This window comes from Xenopus tropicalis, chromosome 2 (assembly GCF_000004195.4).
Source record: "Xenopus tropicalis strain Nigerian chromosome 2, UCB_Xtro_10.0, whole genome shotgun sequence".
Taxonomy (NCBI): domain Eukaryota; kingdom Metazoa; phylum Chordata; class Amphibia; order Anura; family Pipidae; genus Xenopus; species Xenopus tropicalis.
Genome location: NC_030678.2, coordinates 20793088 through 20810448, shown reverse-complemented (window position 1 = coordinate 20810448; position 17361 = coordinate 20793088). Strand labels below are relative to the sequence as shown.

General features: G+C 40.3%; 1 long non-coding RNA gene across 1 annotated transcript; it reads right to left on the bottom strand.

The window, feature by feature from the left end:
- Positions 1-684: 684 nt before the first annotated feature.
- On the bottom strand, positions 685-3082 carry LOC116408665. The gene is made up of 6 exons (XR_004221132.1): positions 2313-3082; positions 2191-2226; positions 2033-2074; positions 1716-1908; positions 1294-1505; positions 685-830 (listed from the first exon to the last, which is right to left on the bottom strand). It is a non-coding gene; the product is annotated as an uncharacterized LOC116408665 (long non-coding RNA).
- Positions 3083-17361: the final 14279 nt, after the last annotated feature.

The window sequence follows — 17361 nt, the reverse complement described above, 5'->3', positions numbered from 1 at the left end:
GGTCAAATTTGTTCTGGATTCAGCTTTGTTCTGCTGCTGAGGGTGGTGTCTTGTTTCAGCCATTTCATCGCTGGTTTAATTGCCTCTGTAGTGGGCATGTGTGTGAACAGAGGGGTAACGTCATAAGACACCATTCTTTCATCAATTTCCAGCTTTACCTCCTGCATGTTTTTGACAAAGCCCATTGAGTTCTGAATGGGGTGTACTGCCTTCGGAGGAAACTTCGGCTACTTTGGCAAATCTTGACGCCGCGTATTCCATCCCATTGCAATTTACATTCTAGCCGGTGGGATGGCATTGCGGGGATATTAGCGACTTATCTCCCCGTGTGTCTCGGCCCTAAGGCAGAAGCCCCGGTGGGCCCTGCACCCTCCAGTCCGAACCTGAACTTAGGGAACACAGTACACCAGGCTGGAGAAAACATCCCTTAACAGAAGAGGGGCCCTGAGACACCGCTTGGCATCAACATACAATGCCGCTTTGACGTCTTTACCGCGGCGGTTTAACAACAGTTCACACTTCCAGTCATGTTCATTGAAGGGTTAACGCCTGCATCAATAAGAATCCTGGTACCATTGTGACTGGAACAAAAAGGAGAAGACTCCGCAATCTATCTACACCTAACTGAACAAGTTCAATGGAACCATTGTGATTGGATGTCTGTGAGTGTATTGCCCTCAAGGGTTCAAATGCCGGGGAATTCCCTACCAGTCATCTGAACTGAAGAAGCCACTGGGATGAGTTGGTGAAAAGTTTCCAAGATGAACTCCGAAAAGTCCAGTTGCTTTAGACATAATTCTACTACATTCTGCCTCCAGATGTTGCTCGACCTGAGGAAGACAAAAGGGTTTTATTATATGAATTCAGTGTATTAGGTAAAGTGTTACAATAAATATATAAAGGACAAGGAATGGTTAAATCACTGTTGGTATATCATTATCTTAGGTAAAATTTTAGTTGGGTTCTCACATCTAGGGGGAAATATATAAATAGTTCGAGTTTGATTTTGATGATGTCTGTTATTTATTAAGTGCAAAAAGACCTGAAACAAAATTGTGAAACTTCACCATCTAAATGTGAGTTTATATAGAAGTAAATGGGAGTTGTCCTAGGCAAAGTCATGCCATGTTATTTTCAAATTAGAATAGTATATATAAAATTTTGAGGTATTCGAGTTTTCCTTATTAATAAATAAGAGCTTTCGATATGTGAGTTTATTAAATGTAGAAAAACAAAGAAATTAGCCAATGATATATATAATGGATACAATAAAATATGTAATATTATCCCTACCTCAGGCTGGCTGATCTTATTGCCGTGGCCTCTCTGGACCTGGTTTAAACCAGTCAATGTCCATCAAACCCCAACAGTAGTCCTCGCTGTCCTCATCCTGTTTATAAAAGAGAGAAGATCAAAAATGAATATTTCACAGGGCAAATGAATGCAAAGTTTGTAAAAGTCTTTTTTCTGCTTACACTTGTGTCACTGCTGTACTCCTCTGAGTCCTGTTGAAAAGACAGGAAAAGGGATTAAAATTAAATCTTTAATCTTCTAATCTTTAGACTACAGTCTGTATATAAAAACTATTCACATCACTTCAGCCCCACAAAAAACTACATTAACTTAGTTCCCTAGAGAAGGTGCTAAAATGAATGTTATGTAGTGCGATTTGATTCTGAGATTGAAGTTATAGTATAATTGTCGTTGCTGGTTACCTCAGAGGCAGGCTGGAATGGTGGAATGTCCCGCCTGTTTTCCTCGCAGTTACAGGAGTGATGTGATGATGATTCGTCCTGGTTATAAAAAGAGAGAAGATCAGAAACAAATATTTCACAGGGGAAATGAATGCAAAGTTTGTAAAAGTCTTTTTTTTCTGCTTACACTGCTGTCACTACTCTCCTCTGAGTCCTGTTGAAAAGACAGGAAAAGGGGATTCAAATATTAAAATCTTTAGACTACAGTCTGCATATTGCAGTCTAACGCAACATATAAAAACTATTTGCATTTTAATATAATTGTCGTTGATGGTTACCTTAAAGGCAGGCTCGAACGGTGGCATGTCCCGCCTGTTTTCCTGGTTAAGATAAGAAAACATCATTTTATAACTCAGATCAGTAGAGAATATGATAAAACAAATCTTTAACATTTCTTTAATGACACTTTTCGGCTCACTGATTATGTTCTGCTTACCTCGCAGTGGCACGAGTGATCTGATGATGATGAATCCTGGTAAAAACAGAGAGAAGATCAGAAACAAATATTTCACAGCACAACTGAATGCAAAGTTTGTAAAAGGTTTTTTTTCTTCTTACATCATCAGGGGACTCCTCAGGTTGATGTTGACACTCCTAATGAAAATACAGAAAGGGGGGGATTAAACTCAGCTCTGTTAAAATGATTAAAACATGGACTGAGTATTGCAGTGCAACACAACATACACAGTAAAAGTAATATAATTTGCCCATCGCTGCTTACCTGAGTCTGAGCTTCATCTGGACCCTCCTAGTTTTGGGGATAAAAAAGAATGATATTGTATTAACTTAGCCCCATGAAACATTCTGAAACAAAACTTCTATAAAGGAAAGTAATACATTCACAATACACAATACTTAGAGATGGCATTTTCAAAATTTGGCTCCCTTCCCTTTTACTTACTTGACAGATGTTACAGTCTGAGGGCTCTTCGGGTTCCTCCTAGTTAAGAAATGAAAAAGGCCCATATCAGATCAATTCAATGTACTAATGAGGATTTTGAGACATTCCCTAAAATTATTTTTGGTGTTTTTATCATATTATTTCTTCTTACCTGGCAGGTCTCCGCACCAGATGTTTTTGGGTGCTCCTGGTTGAGAAAGGGAAAATAAAAGATGAGCAAAGTTGTATGATTTCTGTTGTAAATAAGCTGATTGGCTGATAAGTGATTATGATTTACAGTTATTCCACTCTCTTAAGGTGGCCATACATGTAAAGATCCGATCACCTGGCGAAGTCGCCAAGCAAGAGGATCCTCTCCTGATATCCACCACCTACGGATGGGGGATATCAGGTGAATTCAGGCTAATTCGGTCGCTTGGCCCTGGGGTCAAACGATCGAATTAGAACACCGGTAATAGGTGCAATCGGTTCTGGGACCGCATCAACAAGCCCCGATCCGACAGAATTTTTTAACCTGCTCGACCGATATCTGCCCGATTGCAGGCTAGATGTCGGCCGGGTAGGCCCGTCATTTGTGCCCCTATACGGGCCGATAAGCTGCCAAATCGGTCTAAGGGACCAATATCGGCAGCTACAATCGGCCCGTCTATGGCCACCATTAGCCTTATTCTTACCTGGGAGACCTCGTTGTCAGGAATTATCTGCTCTTGCTCCTCCTGATAAAGAGGGATACAATTAGTTATGTGATCAACTTCCTTTAGTTCTGTAGTTCATTCCCTTTACTAAAGCAAATGAACTCAGTTTCAGAAAATAAAACAATTTCTATTTGTTTCTTTACTACTTACCTGGCTGATGTTAATACCAGGGGGCAGGCAGATTTTGGTGGTCTCTGGAAGAGCCTGGGTATGAGATAAAAAAAAGTGATGTTATTTTATAGAATTATTATTGCTAGAAGATAGGAATCTATTTATTCTGCTATCAATTCAAAGGTGAAGGGACTATCTCTTGCCGGGGAAAAAGAACAGATTTAAAAAGGTTTCAACAATACAATTATATATTTTCATATGTTATAGAATGTGCCATATATGGCTCGTGGTAATGAATGATTTTGTTTTTTACATTTAGGTCTAAAAGTGAGAAAGGAGAAATGACGGGAGAATGTGGTCAATTGTGAATGTAAATTCTCAGCGTCATCAAGGTCTTTGGACAACATCACATATAAATCTACAGGTCAGTAAATTAAAAGGTTTCAATAACACAAATAGGAAAATTGTGTTTTTTAATTTTGTTTTGCCCAAATTGCTGCTTACCACAATGATGTCGTCGATGCTCTCATCTTGGTGTTGCTAGAAAGAATAAAAACATGTTTTATTGCAAATATAAATGAGCAAAAATGGCAAACTATAATTGTAAATCCAATGGCTGGAATAGCACAAATAGTGAGCACATTGTGATCATTATATTGTGTTAACCAGTTCTTCTCTGCTTACCACGACGATAGCAACGACTTCATCTTTTTGATTCTAGAAAGAATAAAAACATGTTTTATTACAAAATTAAATGGGCAAAAAGGCAAACAAATTCTAAATGTGTGATTTTTATATTGTGTGAATCAGTTCTTCTCTGCTTACCGCAAGCAAATCACGGGGAGTTTTATTCCGCCGTTTCTAGTAAGAAATAAAAAAAAAGGTTTTATTATAAAAAGAAAGAAATAGGCAAACTCGAATGAATTCAGCAATACAATAGGGCGACCAGATCACTTAGAAATTCAGGGACATGTCTAAAACTTTAATCAGTGCTGCCCTACAACATGTATTTATTAGACGTGTTCCTGAATTTTCAAGTGATCTGATCACCCTCCAATAACAATCAAACTTAGCTCAGTTAAAAGAAAATGTCTAAATATATAGATAAATTTATAAAGGTGAAGGTAAAACTATTGGCTGTGTTTTTCTAGGTAAAAGAATCACATTTTATATACATTTTGTATTTAATGTAATTTTCAATACAACGTGCCATAGAAGCACACAGCCTTTTGTGGTTTTTAGTGGAGATGCTGTTATACGTTATTATATAGCAAGGCTATGAATAGCATGAACAATATATGCGATATTAGAGTAAAAAGAATAAAGTTCTTACCCTTGGAACACAAGGCAAAAACGAGATAATTCTCCGCCACATATTCGCTCAAATTTCTTTCTATGGAGACAAAAAAAATATCACTTTAGTTACAATAATTAGTGATGAGTGAATCTGTTCTGTTTCGCTTTGCTGAAAACGTAGCAAAACTGTGAAAACATATGTGAAACGCCGTGGATCCATACCTGCCCAAAAAATTTTAGCTCATCTGTAACAATAATGTGCTGCCTATTCTGTGTATGTGTATGTGTGTGTATATATATATATATATATACAAAGTCTGATGGTTAAGGCCCCCCAAAAAAAGAAACAAACTAATCAGTAAACCTGGGTGCTACCCAAGCCAGTAGTACACAGAATCACAATACAGATGCACACCAGTATTTTTACTAAGAAAAAACTAAACTTTTAATCAGCATCATTAAAAAGAAAACAGGCAGACTTTTCGGCCCCCAACACTTAAGAAAGGTCTGAGTTGGGGACCGAAATGTCGGCCTGTTAACTTTTAATGATGCTGATTAAAAGTTATGTTTTTTCTTAGTAAAATACCTGGTGTGCATCTGTATTTTGATTTTATATATATATATATATATATAAAGTCTTTTGGTAGTACAGCACCCTGCTCTTTTAGCAACTAGATGTGTGGTGCACGTCTTCAATGGGTTCCGACTCCCATTATAAAATAGACATTTTGCAAAAAATGGACAGCACACACTATTAAAGTGCAAAGAGTATATTGTATAAAAAGATGTTTCGAGCCTGGCCGGGCTCTTCATCAAGGCTTGTGAGCAGTAACTCCATATATCCATTACAAAACTAAGTATTTATACTCTCAAGGGAGGAAATGACAACATCATAATTATATATACCACACATATATATATATATATATATATACCACATACTATTATAACATATGCTGTGAATTGAGATCCCACTGTAATTTCTAACATATTCACAACACAACTAGCATTCTCTAAGTTCACACAGTACCAGTATTAAAATGATTAGTTACTTTTATTTCTTATTTTTGCACAAAAATACCCAGAGCTCCACCTACCTCAGTCGCCTGATCAAGAATGAGCCAATTTGGCCCACTGCTTGGTCACTTTGACTGTGTCTATTATGACATCACAACATCACTCACAACAAATGCTAATTAAATCTATTCCAAGCTTTGTGAGGGTCAAACCATTGTGACATGGGAATGGTATGTAGTACAATAAGTAATAACATTAAATAAAGACAACGACAATGTTAATTTTGGGTGGATAAAATTGGCCGCAGCTGTTTATTAAGATTTGCCTTAAACAAAAGCATAACATTCTCTTAAAGCCATATACTCTTTAAAACAGAGGACAATGTTGTTCTTAAACTTCCTAGCCAGCCCAGGGAGAACAAATAGTCCTAGGCCGCCTAATTATTTAAAAGAGAAGAGTACTTAGCCCCGCCTTACGTTCCAAGCCGGGATGTAGCCTCAACCCGAAAACCAACTTATCACATACAAATCCCTCCAGCTGCGACAATATACATTTTTTTTTTTTTTTTTTGGGTGGGTGGGTGGGATCTTGAGAGCATTCCGACGATCTTGCAGCCTCCAAGCCAGCTCACAGACGAATGAAGGTAAGTATGCTGCGGGCCCCAAATATATAGCCAGCCGATGTCCTTACATGACCCTGGACCACCAATGCAAAGAGACTCCTGAACTCTACCCTCTGACCTCACCGTCCAGGCAACAGGATTCAACCAATAGGGTGACAGCTGTTCTAAACCAAAACTTTACCTCAGGAAAAAATTCCCCGTGTGTTAACCCTATGCCTGCCAACCTTCCCATGTATTATTACAAGAACTAAGCGTTCTTGATAATAGCATTACATGTGCAATTGATGACTGGGAATGTGGGTTAGCAATTAGATAGTGATTAGTGGGACGGTATCAAATATTGCAGATCACTGGGTTGTGTTTGTTCCAAATAAATGTAAAATGTGTGATTTTATAGTGCCTGCATCATCATGGCACCATTAAAGCAGGTATAAAATATTTGTAGAAGGAACTGTGCCTTTATTGTACAAATAAATATATCACTAAATAGACTAAATTAGTATTGAGTATAGAGAATGCAACATTGACTAATAGTCTAACTGAGCTACCATGGATCCTTGCTGATAGCGAAACTATAGTTGTTAAGGTTCAAATATTTTTTAAGTATCCACAAGTTTCCATATAAGATGATCATAGGGAACGTGCTGTTATTGAATGTACATAATATCAGTATGGGAAATGCTGCCATTAAAGTATGCATATGAATTCAGCATTGGGAATGGGCAATTATATGTATGAGATATCAGTGTAGGGAATGGCACAGTTGTATAGACAGTACAACATTTTAGTTCAAAGTCAAAGTCGCAGTAATTCTATATATTTTATCCTATTGACAATCTCTTAACCGACAATCCCCAACAGCCCAATACCGAGAGCTCTACTCACCTCAGTCACCCGATCAAGAATGAGTCATTCCAGGCTGCTGCTAGAGATTCTGCCTGTGCACATTGTGACATCACAATACAGTAACACAGACGCTGCATTGGCTTCATTACTAATTAGCCGCTAGGTATCATGTTACAAATACAAATGACAGCTTATGTTTAAAATGAAGTGCGATGTTACTGTGAGTCCATTCTCACTACAAGCAGTGACGCTATAAATGGCGCCATTATTGCACCAATAATATCCCATTGCAAAGAATACAGGGATCCTGCCCATTTTGACACCTAAAACAGTTATAAAGCAGGAAATATTGCAGCTTTATTGATTCACACTTTGCCATAATTACTTTGATGGATTGTAGCGCAGAGAGGGATTTTTTTAGAAACGTGAAATTTACCACATTTGAAGAGGTTTGCAACCTGTGTCAGAAGATACCCCGGTATCTGCGGGGTATCTTCTGACACAGGTTGCAAACCTCTTCAAATGTGGTAAATTTCACGTTTCTAAAAAAATCCCTCTCTGCGCTACAAGGGCAATTAACCACCGTTTGTCGTAGACCCATGAATGAGGTGTCAAACCGTGCGGCTTATTCGGGAATAGGGTGCTATGACTTTTCTGAGGGGTGGGCGGTTAATTGCCCCAGCAGGGGGCAATTAACCACCGTTTGTCGTAGACCCATGAATGAGGTGTCAAACCGTGCGGCTTATTCGGGAATGGGGTGCTATGACTTTTCTGAGGTGTGGGCGGTTAATTGCCCCAGCAGGGGGCAATTAACCACCGTTTGTCGTAGACCCATGAATGAGGTGTCAAACCGTGCGGCTTATTCGGGAATAGGGTGCTATGACTTTTCTGAGGGGTGGGCGGTTAATTGCCCCAGCAGGGGGCAATTAACCGCCCATAGACTTAACATTGAGACCAACTTTGACTGAGTCCCGCACCGTTCGTCGTAGACCCATGAATGAGGTGTCAAACCGTGCGGCTTATTCGGGAATGGGGTGCTATGACTTTTCTAGGGGGTGGGCGGTTAATTGCCCCAGCAGGGGGCAATTAACCACCGTTTGTCATAGACCCATGAATGAGGTGTCAAACCGTGCGGCTTATGCGGGAATAGGGTGCTATGACTTTTCTGAGGGGTGGGCGGTTAATTGCCCCAGCAGGGGGCAATAAACCGCCCATAGACTTAACATTGAGACCAATAATGGGGATTTTGGCAAATAACTAGTTTGTCGTAGACCCATGAATGAGGTGTCAAACCGTGCGGCTTATTTGGGAATGGGGTGCTATGACTTTTCTGAGGGGTGGGCAGTTAATTGCCCCAGCAGGGGGCAATTATCCACCCATAGACTTAACATTGAGACCAACTTTGACTGAGTCCTGCACCGTTTGTCGTAGACCCATTCTGGAATGGGGTGCTATGACTTTTCTGAGGGGTGGGCGGTTAATTGCCCCAGCAGGGGGAAATTAACCGCCAATAGACTTAACATTGAGACCAACTTTGACTGAGTCCCGCACCGTTTGTCGTAGACCCATGAATGAGGTGCGGCTTATTCAGGAATAGGTTGCTATGACTTTTCTGAGGGTTGGGCAGTTAATTGCCCCAGCAGGGGGCAATTAACCACCGTTTGTCGTAGACCCATGAATGAGGTGTCAAACCGTGCGGCTTATTCGGGAATGGGGTGCTATGAATTTTCTGAGGGGTGGGCGGTTAATTGCCCCAGCAGGGGGCAATTAACCACCGTTTGTCGTAGACCCATGAATGAGGTGTCAAACCGTGCGGCTTATTCGGGAATGGGGTGCTATGACTTTTCTGAGGGGTGGGCGGTTAATTGCCCCAGCAGGGCAGCAGTGTCAAACCGTGCGGCTTATTCGGGAATAGGGAATTCAGACTTTTCTGAAAAAGAAAAAGTGGGCACACCCACTATCTACCAATCACAATTCACCTATTGACTTTTATTGGTTTAAACTGCTGCCGTTCTTTAACTATTAATCCTAGGGTCCCTAAACTTTGCAGTTAGTCACTGGGTAACTGCAGTTCCAGGTTAGAAAAAGAGGGCGGGGCCACCAACTGCCAATCAGATGTCACTCATTGACTTTCAGTGGGGAAATATAAATTGCTGCCATTCAGACACTATTAAAACCAGGGTCCCCAAACTTTACACAGGGGTTTTTACTATATAATTGTCATCCAAGGTTAGAAACACTGGGTGGAGCCAACAACAGCCAATGAGATTTCATTCAGTGACTTCACATTTTTCAACCAACATAAAGTTCTCAAACTTCCCTTTCTAGTTGGAAACTGAAATTGCAACCGGCCCTGTGGGAAAAATAGGCCTAGTGATGGCAGTCAGATATATGTACTAACTGTGTATTCCTGTTATAGAAAATACTTTAACCTTTAAAGCAGTGGTCCCCAACCTTTCAACAACAACGCGCTTTCATCCTCAGGGTGCTACGTGTGCGCCGCATATCCACCACAGCCGGGAACAGGGGCAGCCCAGTGGAAAGCAGCCCACGGCCTGGCACTGGTCCACGGCCCGGCAGTTGGGGACCTCTGACCTCTGCTTTAAATGATCATTATAAAGCTTAGTAAAATTAATATGTGTCCAATAGTGATGAGCAAATCCTTCACATTTCGCTCCAGCGAAAAATTTGTGGAACTACTAAAAAATTCTCCAAACAAGGCTACCTCACGAGTGCAACTTATTTTATGTGTCTTTTTTAACACAACCGTGACTTATTTGATGCAATAGAACCTTGTTTTGACGCAACCTTGACCTTTCATGGCGAAATCAGCAAATCTGTAAACAACAATTTTCAAACATCTTGCTTACCATGATAACAAACTGAAATTTTTGCATTATTCACTTATTCCTTAACAATATTACAAATGGTTTTGTTTGTATGTATGTATGTACAGTGTCGGACTGGGACCCCAGGGGCCCACCAGAAAACCTTAGACCATAGGCCCACTCTCCAAACTATTTTTCCTCCTTTCCTCACTAAAACCACTTTATTCTCCAAGTCTCTTTTATTTACATGCTAGCATCTATTTCTCCTCTTTGTTCATATTCAGAAATGGGTACTAAGCATGAAACAGGCCAAATGGTTGGGAGCAGGAGGGCCCACTGACACCTGGGCCCACCGGGAGTTTTCCAGGTATCCTGGTGGGCCAGTCTGACTCTGGCCCCCCCCCCAGGACCCCCCCCCCCCCACCTGGGAGTGCCCAGCAGGAATCGGTTTTGGGCCAGCAGGGCCCACCGGGTGTCTCACCGGCCCAGTCTGACCCTGTATACGGCATGTGTACAGAATAAAGGTGCAAATCCTCATCTGCCTGCACACCACAAGACTTGTGTGCACCAATCATCATGTTACGATTATAACTAGGTTGTGCCATAAGCACACTGATATTCTGCACTGTATTTTCTTAATCACTTTTTTTTATTTTCTATCATAGCGGTGGGCACTGATTTTTTTTTACACATAACCCTTATGGTATTTGACAACATTTGGGAAAAAGGACAAGGGCCCCAAATTACTGTATAGCCTTCCTCACTTATTAGAGATTTCAGCTGTCTCTAAACTAACCGTAGAAATTTGTGACCCTGGAAAACGGAATATATTAACAAAAATACACAGTTGTATTTGTAATTGCCAATGGATTGTACACAGAAGGCAGTTGTCAGTGATGCATTCTCTCATAGTAAAGGGGCTCACCAAAAAACAATTTTAAACCATTAAGCTGTGAGCCCAAAATTCATTCAAAGGCAAGAAGTGCTTTTAACTCTCCCATTATCAATATATTTTTCTCAACTGCATTTCTCAATGTTGTACTTCCCATCACTCTCAGCTAGGTAGCCAATAAAAAAGTTTTAGGTAACCCAGGTAAACTTTGGTCCCTGTGAGAAATGTATAATAAAGCAGAAGAATTCTTAATGAATCAGATGAAAGTGAGTGCAGAGCTGGCCAGGCCAGGGATGACTTTGACATAGTTGGCCAGCTTGTATGTATTGCAATATATAGACAAAAAAATCCCTTTTTTTAGGTACAAATATAGGAGAAGATTTGCAGGACAGTGCAGAAACAGAGCCAGGTGTTCAAGGAACAGTAACACCAAAAAATCAAAGAGTATAAAAGGAACTACAGTATAATGTACTGTTGCCCTGCACTGGTGCGACTGGTGTATTTGCTTTAGAAACATTACTATAGTTTAGTAAATTAAGCTGCTGTGTAGCCATGGGGGCAGCCATTTAAAAGAGAAAAGGCACAGGTTACATAGCAGATAACAGATAAGTTCTGTACAATACAATGGTGTTTTATCTGTTATCTGCTATGTAACCTGTGCCTTTTCTCCTTTTTCCAGCTTGAATGGCTGCCCCCATGACTACACAGCAGTTTTTTATATAAACTATAGAAGTGTTTCTAAAGCAAATGTGCAAATTTTACCAGTGCAGGGCAACAGTGCATTGTATTATGATTACTTAAAAACAATTTTATTTTGTGGTATTACTGTGCCTTTAAGGTGCCAAAGCAGGCTTAGCCTCCCCAAGCCTTATTGAAAATCCGCCTTACTGATATTAAAATGCAGCACAGAGTTTATCCATGCAGAAGCAAATTAAAGGAGTAAATCATATAAAAGATGCACTGACTTTTTGCTGGAATTAGATCTATTCTATGTAAAGGAGCAACACATGTGCAGCATGAATTTTTAACCTTTACATGAGCTACTCTCTCCATCCCCTATAATAAGGGTCCCCAACCTTTCTTACTCATGAACCACAGTCAAATGTAAAAAGACTCGGAGAGCAACACAAGCACCATAAAAGTTCATGGAGGTGCCAAATAAGGGCTGTGATTGGCTATTAGGCAGCCTCTATGCACACTATCAGCTTACAGGGGCTTTATTTGGTAGGAAATCTTGTTTTTATTCAACCAAACTTGCCACCAAGTCAGGAATTTAAAAATAACTACCTGGTTTGGGGGCACTGAGGGGCTGGGGAGCAACATGTTGGTTGGGGATCACTGCCTTATAACTTTCTCTCCTCCCTTATAACTTTCCATAGCCCTTCTGTTGTGTTATAATAGCCAAATGGGGTCCATGACTAAATCATGTCGGGGGACCATGAGCGAATCTGTCCCCAAAAAATTCGCGAAACGCATTTGTCGCACAATTTTTTTTTTTTTTTTGTCGCCCGCATCTTTTTTGTTGCCTGTGGCTATTTTTTGTCGCCCAACCGCGCCCCTTTTTTACGCAACCAATTTGATGCGACCGCACCCTTTTTGATGCGCGAAAAAAAATTCAGTGCGACTAATTTTTCCATGACGAATTTTCACGGACGTTTCTCAAAAGAATTCGCCAATGGCGGAAATTCGCTGCGAATCCATGCCTGGCGAAAAAAATTCGCTCATCACTATCCATGACCTATCATTCCAAGGAGTAAAATAGCACTGTACCTAGAAGGGAAAGATGCCTCATTTTTTATTATAGCCTGTAATGAGATGTACAATAAAGGCATGCCAGCACAGACATTCTCCTATAAGTAGCACTATTCAGCAGGAAACATTTAGTGTAATGACTCTTAAATAAAGTCAATTGCCCTCTGTGCCCCTTCCCCACAAACTACAGGGCAAAACAACATTGCAATAGGTTAATAAATGCATGAATAAAAAGAGTGGGAGCTCAGCACTGAGCAGAAAAACATTTCGGCCTCCAAACTCATTTTAGGAACATAATTGCAAGGAGATTGTGTACAGTTAGCTCACACAATACAAGGCACTGGCAGAGGTCTCAGTAGAAGCCCTGTACAGAAACAAATTATTTGTGCTTTATGAACTACAAAAAAAAAAATAAAATGAACAGTTCTTGCCAAGCTGAAAATTCCCCAAGATCCTAGAACTCCTACCTTAAGGCCACTAGCAACGTATCCACATTTCATATTAAAACGAAAAATCACTGGGTTCCATGTGGGGAGGGCTAAGCCTGTAGCTCTAACAATTACTTAGACAGCTCTAAATAAACAAAAGAGGCCACTGCATGAAGGCGAGTTTCTGTGCAGAGTATATTAGGTGCTGCAGGGCAGGAAACCTGCCAACAAGCTAGAAATGCTCATGTTAGAATCTATAGGATTATTGTCGGCCTTCTAATTCTCTTCAGTTTACTTAAAGGACATGTCAACCCAAAATAATTCTAAGCAACTCTCCAATATGAATTTATTTATTTTTAACGCCTGGTTATGATTCTTTGAACAATGTTGCAAAAGCCAGTCTCCTCCAGCAAGGCAGGTCTGTCAATCTGCGGCCTTGTGTTAGATTGTCTCGAAAGTTAGAGCCAATGGCGCAGGGAATAGAAAAGGACAGAAAACCGCTGCTTTTAATTGCAATTTTTATATACATATATACACACAGGAAAAGACAGAGCACACCCTGTTAGTAATCAAATGCCCAGGGTGCTTGCAAAAACATGTGAATAGCAAGACAAACCTGAGGAAGAGCACAGTTGGTGCTCGAAACGTTGGATATTTTTCACTAAATAAATTTTTTGTTTTTCAACAAAGTCCCTGTGTGTGCGGCTCACTGTCTTGCTATATATATATATATATATATATATATATATATATATCCATCTTCTGTAACAATTAAAGCGGCATGTCCGGGAATATGTTTTGGTAAAATTGGTGTGGTATTTAGCATGTGACCAAAATTTTTTTATGCTCTCTACTTAAACAGCCCCCCTAGTTATACAATTATGTAAGTAGTGAGTGACTTTATGGATTTTGCCAATAAACTGGCTCCCTAAAATCTTGGCACCTAGTTATTGTATACAACCTTAGGGGGCCATTTACTAACCATCAGGTAAAAAGTCGCAGAAAAAAAGCCCCCACTTTTCTGAGATATACAATGTGTTAAAACGGCTAAAAATCCAAATCCCACAAGTAAAACTTGCCAAGAATTTTGTAGTCAATGGCAAATGTACCCTTCCCTGGAGGATCTTTCTTTTGCATTTAGTAGTGTCGGGATCAGCCAGGCTTGTGTTCTGACTATGTGCACCTACCTCCTGAGCCACTGGAGGCGCTTTGGGCTGGCACCTGGGGATAAAAAAAAGGGACCACCAACGAGCTGGGCTTGAACCAGCGCCCTCCGGATATTGCTGGATATCTGTTGCTTTACCACTGAGCTCCGAAGGGATCACTACTTGTAACTGCCTCAGGCAGGATTCTAACTATCACCTATTTACATATTAACTGGCAGCTTTCTGCTTCTTCAGAAAATATTTTACATAAGCCAGGCAGAGGGAGACAGAGAAAGAGAGAGCCAGAGACAGCATGGGAGCAGCAGGAAAGAAGAACTTTGGGGTTGGGATTCTTCTTGTGCAAGTATATGAAGGTATACTGTAAATTTGCTTACAATTATGTTTTTCTTTTATTAGGCAAAAAAAATATTTTTGAGTTGACATGCCCTTTAAAATGCAGATTGTCTATTTTCAATAGTAATTATACTGCCACATCTGGGGTTAATATGCAGATTGTCCATTTCTTGTAGTATTTATACTATCATGTCTAAGGGTTAATATGCAGATTGTCCATTTCCTGTAGTATTTATACTGGCATGTCTAAGGGTTAATATGCTTGTTATCCATCTTCTGAAGTAATTAAACCGGCACGGGCACATGCTTTTCTCTTTTTTTTTTACTTTTTGGGTCCCTCCCTACATACCCCATGCATAAATCTATGCATATTGGGCATCAAGCAGACTGTTGGCATTCATACTGAGTAAATTTTATTTTTGTATATAAGTATATGTAGCAAATTGCTATATTTTCAGGTCATTTTCTACAACTTCATATAAAACCCAGGGCCGGATATCTCAATAGGGCGCCCGAGGTCGCCCCCTTTTGCCACCCACCTCCGCACACAAGCCTCACGCATGCGCACCCATCCCACCCCCCAACTCCTGCTGCGGCTGCGCATGCGCCACTTAATTCAGAGCCGTGGGAAGAGGACACACTACAGTTTCTGTGCATCCTCTCCCCATTACTCCACATGCGGGCAAATTATTTTGGTGCGGCTGGGCTGCATGGGCTGTATAAACCACTGTCTTGAAAAGCTTTGCAGTTTGGTAGTTACTAGTAGAAAGACAACTTTACCCATTTTGGATTAATCAGAATATGTACTTTACCAAAATATATGGTTTCCAGGGGTCGGCATACTCTTGGGGGCTCTTATGAAAAATAAAATGCATGCAGCGTACTTATTTTGCAGCAGTCAAAATGTTAACCATGAAAACGTACATAAATTATTTTCATTTTTTAGAAACTGCTTTCCATATATCTGAGTAATCATATGTGACTGCCTTTTAAGGTCCAAAAACAAGGCCACGTTTTGATGTAAAATGAGAAGATATAGTGCTAAGAAGCATAATCTTTTTCTATAGAGAGATTGCCTCAGTAAAATAGTAGGTATGGATACAGTGAACAAAGTCAGAGGCAAATTGGGCATGTGTGATACCAAAAAAGGACCAAAGACATTTCTAAGTAGCCAAAAGCTCCTGCCTTTTCTGCCAATACTAATTACAAATCTAGAAAAAAAACTAAAGATAAACTCAAGATAAACGTTGGCCAACTTTAGTCATTGTATTCTCCTATATTAGCCAGTTTTGTCCCTTCTGTAAAATATTTCCTTTGATTGCACAAAATACACTTTCCCTTTTGCCCAAATTGGGAGCAGAGGCTCTAATGGCAATGGGTACTGTTGGCAACCAGGAAAAAAAAGGTGTTTCTTTTTATTCCATTGTTAGAGCTCTAAGCAGAGTACGAAAAGATCATTACACATTTTAGTCAAAGTCAGTAAAATAGCAGGATGGCAACCCCAGTCTTCTACATTAGCCCTTATTTTGTCCTTAAATTTTGAACAGTATCAATCTAGTTGTCACATAAAACACATAAAATGTGTTTTTGGGTAACCAGTGTCGGACTGGGATGCCAGGGGCCCACCAGAAAACCTTAGACCATGGGCCCACTCTCCAAACTGTTTTCATCCACTTCTTTCTCAGTCTCTATATTTTCCTAGTTTTTTTTTATCTTTGTATACTTTAATCCAATCTTCTATATATTTAGTTGTTTTTTTCTGATAGAAAAATAATTAATGTCCATGAATTAGGCCAAATGGCTAGAAGCGGGAGGGCCCACTGACACCTGGGCCCACCCGGAATTTTCCTGGTATCCCTGTGGGCCAGTCCGACACTGTGGGTGAATATGTGTGATATCTGGCATGGTCTAACTAGGGTTGCCAGGTCTTTGGTTTAATACAGGCCTTTAATTAAGTTGGGCAGTGACATCACATGAGTAGGAATGACATCATGGGTCATGGAAATAGGTAGGGCCGGTATAAGCAGGCCTGTCCTATAAGGAGTAATCTGGCAGCAGAGAGGGTCAAGGAAGGGAGGATTTCTAGAATATAGATTTACAGAGACCCAAACCAAGCAGCAACCCTACATCCAGGGTTGCCAAGTTGGCGGGTTCTCCGCCAAATTGGGCTACTAATTTAAAGCCCAGGCGGGTTTCCAAAGCACAAACCCGCCAAGGTACAAATTTGGGCTAGTCTTTGGAGCCTTGGCAGGTTTGTAGTTAGGAAACTAGCCAAAGTTTTTTTCCTCTGACATGCCTATCCAAGTGCATGCTGAGTAATGTAGTTTGTCTCTTACAATTAGCCTACAGCTAAGATTAATATAAAAGTACTGTAACACTATTTTGACTTAGATAAGGCAAATCCTGGCTAGTAGCGTAGTGTAGAGCATGTGTTACATGCGACCCTTAATACTTAGGCATGGGCCTCCATTAAGTGGGAGATTTACTATGGAGAGAGGGTGTAGTTGAACTACAACTAGCTGAGGTTGTGTGGTGCAATAGATATAAATGGACGCCAGAGGATTCTTATGATGAACTATAATACAGGGTTGTCATATACTCACAAACAGTAGATATAGAAAGTCACAGTGGTAAACAGCAGTTGTGACCTTTAGGAACAGTATAGCCCACAATGGAGATATGCAGAGGTAGTAGCTAGGAGCCCTACAGCCAACGGTGGT